An 11582-nucleotide genomic window follows, 5' to 3' on the forward strand; every position below is an offset into this window, starting at 1 on the left:
GGCGCGGGCTGCGCGCAGCCAAGCCCCCTCGTCGCGCGCCCCTCCCCGCGCGCGCCCCGCGCCCGCATCGCGCTTGCCGAGTGGATGCGGCCGTGGGGCCGGCTCTAATTACCTCCTGTCCCCCGGCGGCCTGTGAATAATGGCTACTGAGGGCGCTCGCAAGGACTGCTGAGAAGGAAACGCTGGGCGCGAGAGGCGCGGCGCGCGCGAGAGCGCGAGGGAGAGGAGCTAGCCCAGGGCCGCCACGACCGGCTGGCGAGAGAAAGGAATCGTGCGAGCGCTCACATTTTTTTCTCCTAAGGATCTCATCTGGCCGCCGCGTTCTGGAAGAGGCGAGGGGGAGAGCGCGCGAGAGAGGAGGAGAGAGACGGCGGGGGAAAGAGAGACGGCGAGACACTCGGCGCCGGCGCCCGGGAGACCCAGGAGGAGCCCGCAGGTATTGTTGGCGGCGGAGCTTTGTGTCCTCGGCAGGCTGCTCCGGGTGGGAGGACTCCCCGAGCCCCCAGCCCGCAGCCGCGCTCAGACCTGCCCCGGAGCCTGGGTTGCCGGTGGGGGTCGCCGCCCGCCGCAGGCACCCCTCCTCCCGCGCCGCGATCTTGGCTGGAGTAGCGAATTTGCCTGTTTGGGGGTTTTCCACGCCGGTTAAGAGAATCGGTCTCAGGAGAAGGAATTTCTTTCTTTCTCTTTTTTTTTTAGGGGGGCTTTTGGCCGCAGTTTGGTTGTGTTGGGGATTCCCCCCTTCCCTCCACAATGCATTAGTGTGCGGTGTTAGCAGCGACAGTGGCACTGGCGGAAGGCATGGGGCTGAGATGGCGGGGCTGGTGGCCGCCAACCGGGCGGTGAGGGATGCCGGAGAGGGAAGGAGTTCTGTTCAAGTTCGCAATCAGCGCTCCGAAGCTGGTCGGGTCGGGGAGGGCCCTCTGCGCACCAGATCCTGCTCCCGGCTACCGGTAGGAAACTTCCCGGGAGCGCGGCCTCCCCGGGGACTCGGTGCCCCTGACGCCTCCTGGCTCTTCCTCTGGCCGCCACGGCCCCTCCTCGCAGCCCGCGAGTGCTTAAGGTCGCGCTCTCCCCACCCCCGCCTTCCTCCCTCCCTCCAGCGGCTTCCGGATCTGGACCGAGCTGTGAGAGCAGCTTCAAACACTTCCCCTGGAGACCCCTCCCCACTCCCCACACCGGAGCCGGCCCTGGAGCCCCCTTGGCCTGCGTTCCTTCTCACGCGCGGTCGAGTGGACAGGCTGACAATGAAATCTCGCGCCTCTACTGTGGGGGGAGGGGGTCGTAGCTCAGTCCCTTCTGGGGCTGCTGACCCTGGGCGAGAGGAGGGGGGATTCCCGGGGGGAGGGCTTGTTTGGGTTAGAGACGTTGACGTGGGATGGCTCCGGGGAGGAGAGGAGGATGGGGGTGTGCGTGGCTGGGGCTAGAGGCTTGAGTTGGCGGCTGGGGGTCGTGGATTCTAGCCCCTCTTTGGTTTGGTGATTGGCTGGTGACTTCAGGCTCGTCGAGGGCCCCTCTGAGCTCAGCCGCCTCCCCTCCTGTACAATGCGGGCTGAAGGAGGTGATCTCGAGGGTTTTGTGCTTGTGTGACGAAGTGTTTGTCTCCTGCGATCCTTGGCAGAAGCCGCTCTGGTGACCCAGAGATCCGGGCTCTTCTCCCCTCCCTCAGGGGCTGAGGAGGAAAAAAGAGAGGGAGAGCGCGGTGGGAACTTCTCCTTTTCTCACTGGGGCCACGGGAAGGGAGCGCTAGTCCAGAAAATTTCTAGGGACCGCAGTTCTGAGGGGGGGCTCACTCGGAACAGAGAGCCTCGGGGTCAGAGGCTTCCAAAGCCTCCGCATTCTTTTGCTTCTTGGTGGGGGGATGGGGAGGAGGGGGTGTGTGGAAGAGGTGAAGTGCTGGACAGGGCTTGGGAGGATGGAGAGGCCATGAAAATCAGCCTTAATTGGATTCCCAGGCATGGAGCACAAGGCGATAAAGGTGCCTCCTCCCCTTCCCGGGATTGAGAGCCAAGGCCAGAGACCCCAGGTGGCAAACCAGGCAGGTGAAAGCAGTTCCTTTCCCAACTTAAAGAGGATCCCGGAGAAGAGGGGAGGCCCCTGGGGGGGGGGGGCGATACTGGATTGTTTTCAGGCTGTTCTGTCTCTTGGTCCAGGCATAGAAAGAGTTAACCCTCCCCCAGAAATCTGTCAGGCCCCACACAGCAGGGACACATTGTTGGCCCCTCTGAAGAGCTAACAGCCTGACTCTGGCTAACTGGAGCTAGCAGATTCTAGGCCCTGTACTCCCCCTTCCAAGCCCAGACAGGACCAGGGCTGAGTGGTGCCTTGTTCAGGGACCTTGGGAGAGGTGGAAATCAGAGTCCACCTAGGGCCACACAGTCAGGCAGCGGCCTTGTGGCCCAGAGGCAAGAGAGGTTACTTACAAGTCACAGTCAGCAGAACTGGAAGGGGAGTCTAGAGGGAAGAGGGAGGCCCCTTCTACCCTTTGCCCAGGTTGGGGAGGCTCCTGAGATGGCTGGTTCTGCCCAAACCTTTGGTCTGCCCAGACCCCAACCCTCTCCACCCAGTTGAAGGCCATTAGAGGTGAGTTACTGACCTATAGGTTGGACTATGAGACCCTAGCTGCCCAGGGAAAGCTCAGGGGGCAGGACCTAAACCCACAGGATTCACTTCTGCCATGCCCCAGGCCCTGTCTTGGCACAAGCCCCTTAGTGGAGAGTCACTTGTGGACTGCCTTTCCTTCCCCAGACTGTGAGTTCATTTGGAAGAACCTTTTCTTCCTATCTTAGAGCCCCAGGGCCTGGCACATAGCAGAAGCTCACAGTGCCCTGTCTGGCTGGACACACACAGGACTGAATGAGTCAGTAGGGAGTGCATGAATGAATGAATGAAAGAGAAGAGTTTCTCAATTGGAGGCTTCTGGTCAGTTTTTTTAAAAACCTTTTTGAAATATGCATTTTCAAAATAAGGGTCACAGAAAATCTGAAAAATAGGGAAAAAGAGTATTGGTGCTATTTGCAGGCTCTGACAATGTTAATATTTTGATGTAGTTCTTCCCAGTCCTTTTTGACCTGGTGGTTGATTTGTTTCCCAAAGACTTCGTTAGCTTTCTATATATTCAGATGTATATCCTGCTTTCTTCCCAGTAATAACGCCAGCCTTTTCCTGTTTTGTAACCAATTCTTCATAAACACTGGGGTTAATGTCTTCAGGCTTTTCCAATCAAGTGGATGTGCCATAATTTGCTTAATATTCCCTTTTGTTCAGCATTCTGGATGTTCCTGATGAGTGACGTAGCGGATGTATCTTGTGTAGAGAGCTTTTCTTGATGTTTAAGATGATTTCCTCAAAATGACGCTCTGATGCTAAAGGCTCCGACATGCATGCAGAGGGAGAAGAGCCTTCTCTAGCTCTCCCCAAATAAGTGGGGCCCTGTTCTCCTTCCTTCCCCACCATCTAGAATCTTCCACCAGAGCCAAAAGGAGCCTTAGCAAAGAATTACCTGACAACCTCCTTCCTTTGATAGGAGAGAAAACCAGAGCCCAGAGAAGGGTAGTGAGTCCCAAGGTCACACAGTAGCCTCGGGCTGGGCAGCAGCCAAGAACCAGCTACTGATGTGCCGTTTTGGTTTTTGTACCTGGGGAAAGTCCCTGGAGGTCCTTTAGGCTGCTCTTGCCCATTTCACAGGGGGACTGAGATCCCAAGCTTGCTGCTGGTGCTGCCTGACTGAAGAGGCTCCTCAGCCCTCCTGTTTCCCCAACACCGGGCATGCCCCTCCTCCCAGCTCCCCTTCCACTTTGCCATCCCATTCTCCAGAATGAAAAGCAGAGGATCCTAAGCAGCTGCAGTGCCAGGAGTGGGGCTGCAGAACTCAAAGAGACGTCCGTGGTTGTGCCCCTGACATGTGCTTCAGTTTACTTGTCCAGAGACCTAGCACTGGATCTATTCAGGAGCTGGGGCAGGTATAAGCACAGGAATGTGGTATGAAGGAGTGGAGAGACAGGATCTTACCTCTCCCTCTGACTGGAAATTGACTCCAGGAGACCCCACTGGGAAAGGGGGGGGGGAAAGGGAAGGAAGACAGTGGAAGCAGAGACAGTAAGAGAGAAAAGAAAAGAATTAGAAGGAAGAGAGAAACCACCCCGCTCAGGCCTCTCTGGGCACACAAGGGAGGCTCCTGCAATGGGGCTCCCAGTGGGGCTGGTCACTGCTGTATGTTCTGGGTGAGCTCTGCAGGGCCAGGTGGAACAGGTGTTTGGGGGCCAGAGGTGGGGAGGCTTGACCCGGACCAGTGGGTGTCAGGGAGGAAACACCTGTTAGGAGTGGCTTCACTGTTCCCTCTATCAGGCAGGTGGCAGGCAGCCCCAGGTTGGAGGCTTGAGGGTGCTTGTGGCAGGCAAGGTAATTGTGACTCTGACTCCCCATCAGACAACAGGGACTGTTAGTTGTCTCCCTGCCAGCATGCCAGCTGTTCAGGTTAAGAGAAACTCTGCCATAAGTGTGGGTATTTGGACATTTCTACGGTATGTCTCTGTGCTTGGATGCATTACCACAGGCATATGTGTGCACATCTCTGTGTATATACGTATGGTGTGTCTGTGTGTGTTTACCTGTGGGTGTCTGTTTTGTGGTGTGTCTCTGTGTGTGCATCTGTGCACCTCTGGTCCTGTTTGTGTATTTCTTAAGGAGTCAGTGTGTGCCTTTCAGTTTGGGCACATGCTGTGCTTGCAGGCCTGTGTGTGTGTGAGACCCTATATGTGACCCTGTGTGCGCCTTATCTATAGGTGTGTCCTTGTATCTGTGAATTTTTGACCTCATGTGTTCATTCAAGGGAAGGGGAGTGTGCCCCAGAGCTTGAGTGTATATGTGTGTGTATAAGAAAGAGAGCACTTTCCTTCTAATAATGGCCCCAAGAGGAATCTAGGCATCAGGCTTTTGTATTGCTCTCAAGGTTGTGGCTGGGGTGGGTGAAGCCGGGGATGGCCTTCAACTGGACGGGGTGGGGTGGGGGAGGCAAAAGAAAATCTAAAAGACCATCTTCCTTTGGTCTCCAAGGAGATCAGCCTGTGAAATGATCCGCACGTTAATTAAAAACGATTATATCCTGATTGAGCCATTCCTGCTCACATCCCCCAGCCGGGGAGAGGAAGGGGCTGAGACCAGAATGGGATAAGGCCCCACAGCAGGGTACAGCCCACTGTTGCCCAACTCAGGGAGGGCAGCTAGGGCTGGGGGCAGTCTCAAAGTGTTTAGGGGAGTGTGCTTGAGTCATATTTGTGCTTCTCCTTTGAATTTTGAGGACTCTCCCCAGGTGCTGGCCTCTGAGGTCCCAGAGACTGAGTGAGAGCACCCCACCCCATGGATCCCACTCATATGCTGGGCACTAGGCCTGTTGTTTATACAGATCCTACAAGTCAGCATTTGTAGTTCCAGTTTTACAGAGAAGTGACACACTTAAGGTCATTCAGGCAGAAGTTGGGAACCCCAGACTATACCTAGTCCTCTGACCTCAAGCTCCAGATGCCCTTTGTGGCTGGCAGCTGCTCCCAGGCTTCCACCAGGAGCCCCTTCTTCAAGCTGGGGCTCCCAAAGATAAGGGCTTCTCCTCCTCCATGCCTCCTTTGAGGTTGTTCCTTTCTGAGGTCCAAGCTGCACAGGGCTGAGGGCTGTGATGCCCACTCGTGAAAGGCTGGGCGACTCACTAGCCCAGAGCCACCTTGGTCTAACTCATGTTACCTCCACCAACCTGAGCACAGCCCACCTCTCTCTGCCCCCAAGCTGGCTGATGACCTCACAGCAGACCAGCCACCAGTGCCCCTGAGACCTGCCAGAGGTTGCATCCATACTCCTGGTGCACCGGCCAGGCCTTGTCTGGAAGGAGCTGGACCTGGGCTTGCTATCCCTTGCCTGGGTAACTGACCCGTATTCAGTCCTATAAGGTCTGTGGTAGTGGAAAGGAATAGTAGTAATAATAAACTAGGTGGCCCTCAGCTTCTACCCCAGCATCAACTGTTGCTGGCTTCATAAGAGGGTAGATGGATCTGATGAACCTCAGCACTCATGAGGCCTAGCCCGCTACCATTCCCTACCTACTCCCACCTGCTCATTAGCCTCCTTTGTGGGCCCATGGTAGGTCAGCCACACCCAGAAGCAGCAGGGTTGCTGGCCCTGAGCAAGGACTTTTTCTACTTCTTAGACCTCAGTTTCCCCTTTGTACAGGGAGTATCATAGGTTTTTTCTGGGAAGACTGTCAGGAGAGCAAGGAAAACCAGGTCAAGTTTGTTCAAGTACCTGACAGCACTTGGACACATAGAGGGGGCCCATTTGTGTCTTTCCATTAGGTCAGAGGACCTATGTGTAACTGCAGCAGGGTTTGCTGGCTCCTGGGGAGGGAGACTCCCTTATAATCCTTCAGTGCTTTCCAGGAGATAGTCTGGTGACTGTCATCTCAGTATGAGCCTATAGGGGGCTGAGAAGTCCCTGGCCCTACTTGAGGCTGTGTTATCAAAGTAGTGTGTCTGGGAAAAGGAAAGGGTGTTCTCACTAGAGTACGTCCCATGTTCTCTGGAGGAGCTTGACCAAGAGGAAGATTCAGGAACCAGAAACAGTGTCATGAAGTATTGGAAGGGCAGGCTGGCGGGAAGAGTCAGCGTCCACCTACTGCCAGGGTGGAGCTAGGAGAGAGGCAGATGGGTATCCACTCATTCCACAGAAATCCCCTTTTCCCTGAAGTAGGCAGAGAGAAGACCCTGCCTGCCATTCCTGCAAGGTGCCACCCTTTAGGAGTAGTTTTAGTGGCCTTGTTATCTGCCTTCCTGCTAAATATCCCCTTCTTTCCTTTCCTAGGGCCTGAGATGCCTCCGTTTGCCACTGCCAAGGGTCAAAGCATTGAAGGCCCTGCTTAAAATGCAAACGTGTTACCTTGGAGGAATGATCCAAAGATGAACTCATATTTGCATAATGCAGAGCCGTCCACCCCTGAGCCTGCAGGGCCAGGCAGGCAATGCTGAGGAGGGTGTGGTGGCCACCTGGCCTGGCCCTCGGGGATACAGCCCAAGTTGGTTGTCACCTACTTTCTCAGGAACCAGGATTCAGGTGTTTGCGTGATGCTTCCTGGTTTGTATATGTTGTCCCTCATTCAGTGAGCCACTAGCCAGATTCAGACCTAGGGCCACCAGTTTGCAGCTTCCTGGCTTTTGTGCTGTTGCCTTGTGGTCACTTGACAGCCCTGCACCACGAGTAGAGCAGGGATGGTGAGGCTGGTGCTCCTGGAGGGGCACTCCCTTGCCTGAGGCCAGGCCAATTAAGACCCCAGCAGGGCTGGGGTGTCAGGTCTGGGCTGTCACCGGACTGAGGGGTAAGGAAGGTAGGTGGAGGAGCTAGAACAGGCCTCTCCAAGGGCCGCAGGGGCAGAGAGGCCAAGTGAGGAGCTGGTGCCACCTGCTGTGACTCCCTGGCCATAGGGTCCAGCTCTGGACTGGCTTATGGCCCAGGCTTTGGGCTAGAGCCCCAATGGGCAAGAGAAACACCTTCTGAGGTGGCAGGGGAAGTGGTCCCCGAGGAGGCAGGCTCTGTAGGGCCCTGGGAACCTCCAGGGTGCCAGGTAGGGTACCAGCCCTCCCTGAGGTGAGACTGTGGGGCCAGAGGGGTCACACACATAGGGTGTTGTGACCAAACTGAGCCAGGTCAGCCTGACCGTGTGCTCAGGGTGTGGTGTGACCCAGTCCTCCTGTGTGATGATCCACAGCTGGTTCCCAGGTTGCACCTCCTTCCCTTCAGTCCTTCTGCAGACCCCGGGTCTGGCTGAGGTCCCTGCCCAAGATATTCTAAGGGACATGGACCAGTCTGAAGAAGGAAGGGCATGCACCATGGGAGCCACAGAGGTCAAGGCAGGAGCTGAAGCTGAAAGGACTGTGGGCCTTGACTGTTTGAAGATTTTTGTCCTGAAGGAAGTGGGAAGAGAAGGGTGCTCTGGACAGGAAGTGCAGGGGAGCGAATGTGCAGAGTGAATGCACAAGGCCAAAGAGGAGAAAAGCCCAGGAGGGTCAGAAGAGGACCTGGGGGGGTGGGGCAGGGAGTGTACGACCTTTGCACTGCCAAGTTCTCTTTTCCAGGCCTCAGTCTCCTCCCTGAGAACTCCAGAATCTCCTGCTTCTAATGGGTAGAGTGTGGGCTGCACAAGGATATCTCTTTCCTGGTGTTGCCTTCCTTCCCTCAGAGCCTCTGTGCAGGCCTGAGTGCTGGTCTGCCCCCGCCAAATTCCTGCCTTAGCTCAGAGCAGCTCCACCCAGCCCTGTAGCCCTCAGCTGAGCCCTGGGAGGGAGGGATAAAACTCAGCTGGGGAAGGTGGTCTTCAGGGACCGCTAATTAAAGCCTAGCAGATTATAATTCCCTAAAACAAAGCTCAGTCAATAAAGGGAGGAGCAGCACCCAAGTCTTAGCAAGGACCCAGGAGAGGGCCAGGGGAGAATTGCCGGGGAAGGAGGAGGAGTAAGAAGGGCAGAATAGCTATAGCCATCCTGTTCTGAGCTGCTTCTTGGTGAGGCCTCCTAGGTGCCAGGCCCTGGGTCCTTCATTATTTCCAGTCTTCAAACCCTTGCCAGTGAGGGATCCCACCATCTCCACTGTACAGATGAAGAAACTGGAGCATTGAGACTTCAAAAGGTCTGGCAGCTATGGTCAAGGTCCCACTGGCTAGTAAGAACCTAGACAGACTGGGGCTGAACCAAATGGCCATGTTGGTATTTTGTGGGTTGGGGAAGGAAGGCACTCAGAGGGAGGCTGCCTGATGGCAGGGCCAGGTAACCTGGCACTGTGTTGACTGCCATTCCCTTCCTCCCCTGCTGTGTGTTGCAGGGAAGTGACGTCTTTTGGGCCTCTCTCCATCTATTTAAAGTGTTCAGGTTCTCCTGAGCTTTCTTGCAGCCTTAAAACAGTGTGATTGGCTGAGGAGGGCAGACCCTAGCTGTAAAGGGACCTGACTTTTGAGAATCCCTTCTTCCCTCCCCACTGAGCCATCCCCAGGCCAGGCACTTCCATGTTCTGTTACTGTCCCCATTTGACAGAAGAGCACGCAGAGACCATTGCTGCCTAGTGGCCAGCCAGTTCCTCACAGATGAAAACCTGCCTCGTGTGGTCCTACTGCTGAGCTGGAAATAGTCTCACTCTCCATTGCCCCATGCTGGGACTGCCCCTCCTCTGCGCAGACCTCTTGTCTTCTGCATGGAGGCCAGGGCTTAAGCACTCAGGCCAGAGGTTGTCCACTGGGAATGCCTGTGGGTGGCTGCTGTTGGCTAGCCCAGGGCTTTTAAAATTAACCAATTAACCAGGTTTCACTTACAAATTCTATTTTTTGCTTGCTTTCCTTTTAAAAGTGAGGGCCACATGATTGCAGGGCACTATTGGCAGAGCTGAGTGGAGCCACCTCATTCCCTTACAACCCTAATCTCCTGCCTGCTGGGCCCAGACCCTGAGTTGAGCTGGCCACCCTCAGATCTGGGTTCCCATCCTAGCACCTTGGTTTTTCTGACCTGAGGCAGATTACATCTTTGAAGTTCATCTAGTAAATATCAGAACCAAGAAACTTATTCCAAACTGGGTCTTGACAGTGTTTTACAAGAATTCTCCAGCACCACCACCCCCACCAAAATGGGGTAGCAGGTAGGGATAACTGCCTGGAGACAGATAAGGAGGTGTGAAAGGACATAGCATACTTGGGGAATAATACCACGTTCTCTATGCCTGTTAAATACTTGGTAACACCAGTCAGAGTCTGCAAGGTGATTCATTCCAGCCACTCAGGTGACCCTCAGCATCCCTGATAGAGAACAACTGTGGGTGCCTTTATTCTCATTTTCAGCAGATGAGAAAACTGGAGCTTAGAGAGGTGAAGTGACATGCCCTAGGTCCCAGTAAGGGCAGGGTTCCGACAAGGACTCCTGCTCCTGACTCCCAATCCAGTGCTCATTCTGATCTAAGACACTGGAACAATTGGCTTTTAGGTGAGCTGCTTTCTCTTATGCATTTTTAAAAATGCTCTTTTAGTTAATATGCGAGAGGGATTTCGATGTTCTCGTACATAACCTTTTGCTGAAGTGACAACGTGCAATAAAAGGGTCCCAGGAGAGCCAGTGTAATTTGGGCTGTGAGGGACAGAGAATACCAACACAGAAGCCTCTGCACAGCCCTGGCTGCTTCGGGAGCTGGGAGACCCAGGACCTGCTCACCACCCAGTGCCAAGGCCTGGCCATATTGGACCCTGGGACAACATGTTCATTCAGATTCTTTTTCTACTATTTTGTTTTATTTCTTTTTCCTCACAGTTTGGGGTAAGGATCTCAGTTCCTAGAGGAGGGAGGTCTAGGTAGAGAGGAAATGAGTATCCAGGATCAGGAGGGACTGAGAGGGTAGGGCAGATGTTGAAGCATGATTTCTGGGCCAGAATTGGCTAGTTTAGGGTTGTCAGAAAAAGGGGCCCACAGAGGGCAAACTGAAGGGCATGTCCAAGCTCTATACACATCTGCCCTTGGCCCCAAAGGATCGAAGGGGGGGCTTGGGTGATTCCAGTTAATTGAGTTTGATTCTAAATTGGGAGGTTCATAAATGGTAATTATCCTCCCGTGGGAGCAGACCAGAGCTAACCAGTGCCCCTGGGAATGGAGATGGAGGAGACAGAGCCTCTTTTCCTCCCACCCACCTAGAGGCTCTGAGAATTTCTACTCGCAGAGGTGTCAGGAACAAGCTTGGTGCACACCAGGGACTTATCTCCTCTTTCTGTTGTGTGCAGTTGCGTGTAGGTATATTATGTGCCTATCTGTGTGTCTGTGTGTGCACACCCGCTGGTGGTGACTCACCTCCACTCAGCTATCTCCAGACCCTCATTCCCTGAGAATAGCTGTACCCCAATGTGGAGCAGGGAGGAGAGAACCTCAGCTTGAGATCTCAGCAGGACATGGGCTTTGCCCTCTGGAGAACCAGTTATGTGGACAGAGGTGGTATAGCAAGGTTTCATTTCTACCCTAAGAGGAACTTGATGTCACTCAGAAGCAGTCCAGAAGTGGCCTGGGCTGCTCCAGAAGGGAGGGAGTGCCCCATCGTGGGCATGCACAGGCAGACGCACACTGCACGCCTTGTGCCTACCTCTCTTGTGGTCCTTTTTTTTTTTTTTTTTTTTTTTTTTTAAGCCTCTACATAAGCACACACTGAAGCACCAACTATCAGGAGGTTCTAGAAGTCAGTGGTTAGAAATAAGAAGGGGAAGGCTGGGCATGGTGGTACCTGCCTATAGCTACTGAGGAGGCTGATGTGGGAGGATTGTTTGAGCCTAGGAGTTTGAGGCCACCCTGGGCGACATAGCAAGACTCTTGTCTACAAAATATATATAAAGTAAATAAGAAGAAGTAAGAAGGAGAAAAGGTGATCTGATATAGCTGATTACTGAGAATGTGCAGAGCTCAGAGAAAGGGCCTGAAAGGGAAAACATTTCACTGCAGGAAATGACTCCAAGGATGTTCTGATCTATCTTCTCTATAGTCCTTGCTCAGGAGGGTCTATGGTGTGGGCTTGAAAGCCTCTGTGCATTCTGG

General features: G+C 54.2%; 1 protein-coding gene across 1 annotated transcript in view; it reads left to right on the plus strand.

Annotated features, from left to right (window-relative positions):
• Positions 1 to 315: 315 nt before the first annotated feature.
• The window catches only part of RAI1 (retinoic acid induced 1), a 78370-nt gene continuing 67103 nt past the window's right edge, over positions 316 to 11582 (plus strand). Inside the window, exon 1 of the mRNA XM_003791033.3 lies at positions 316 to 436. The gene's annotated coding sequence lies outside the window, so the exon portion shown is untranslated. The remainder of the gene's footprint in view (positions 437 to 11582) is intronic.

The sequence above is a fragment of the Otolemur garnettii genome, unplaced genomic scaffold (assembly GCF_000181295.1).
Source record: "Otolemur garnettii isolate 467f Iridium unplaced genomic scaffold, OtoGar3 scaffold00046, whole genome shotgun sequence".
Lineage (NCBI taxonomy): Eukaryota > Metazoa > Chordata > Mammalia > Primates > Galagidae > Otolemur > Otolemur garnettii.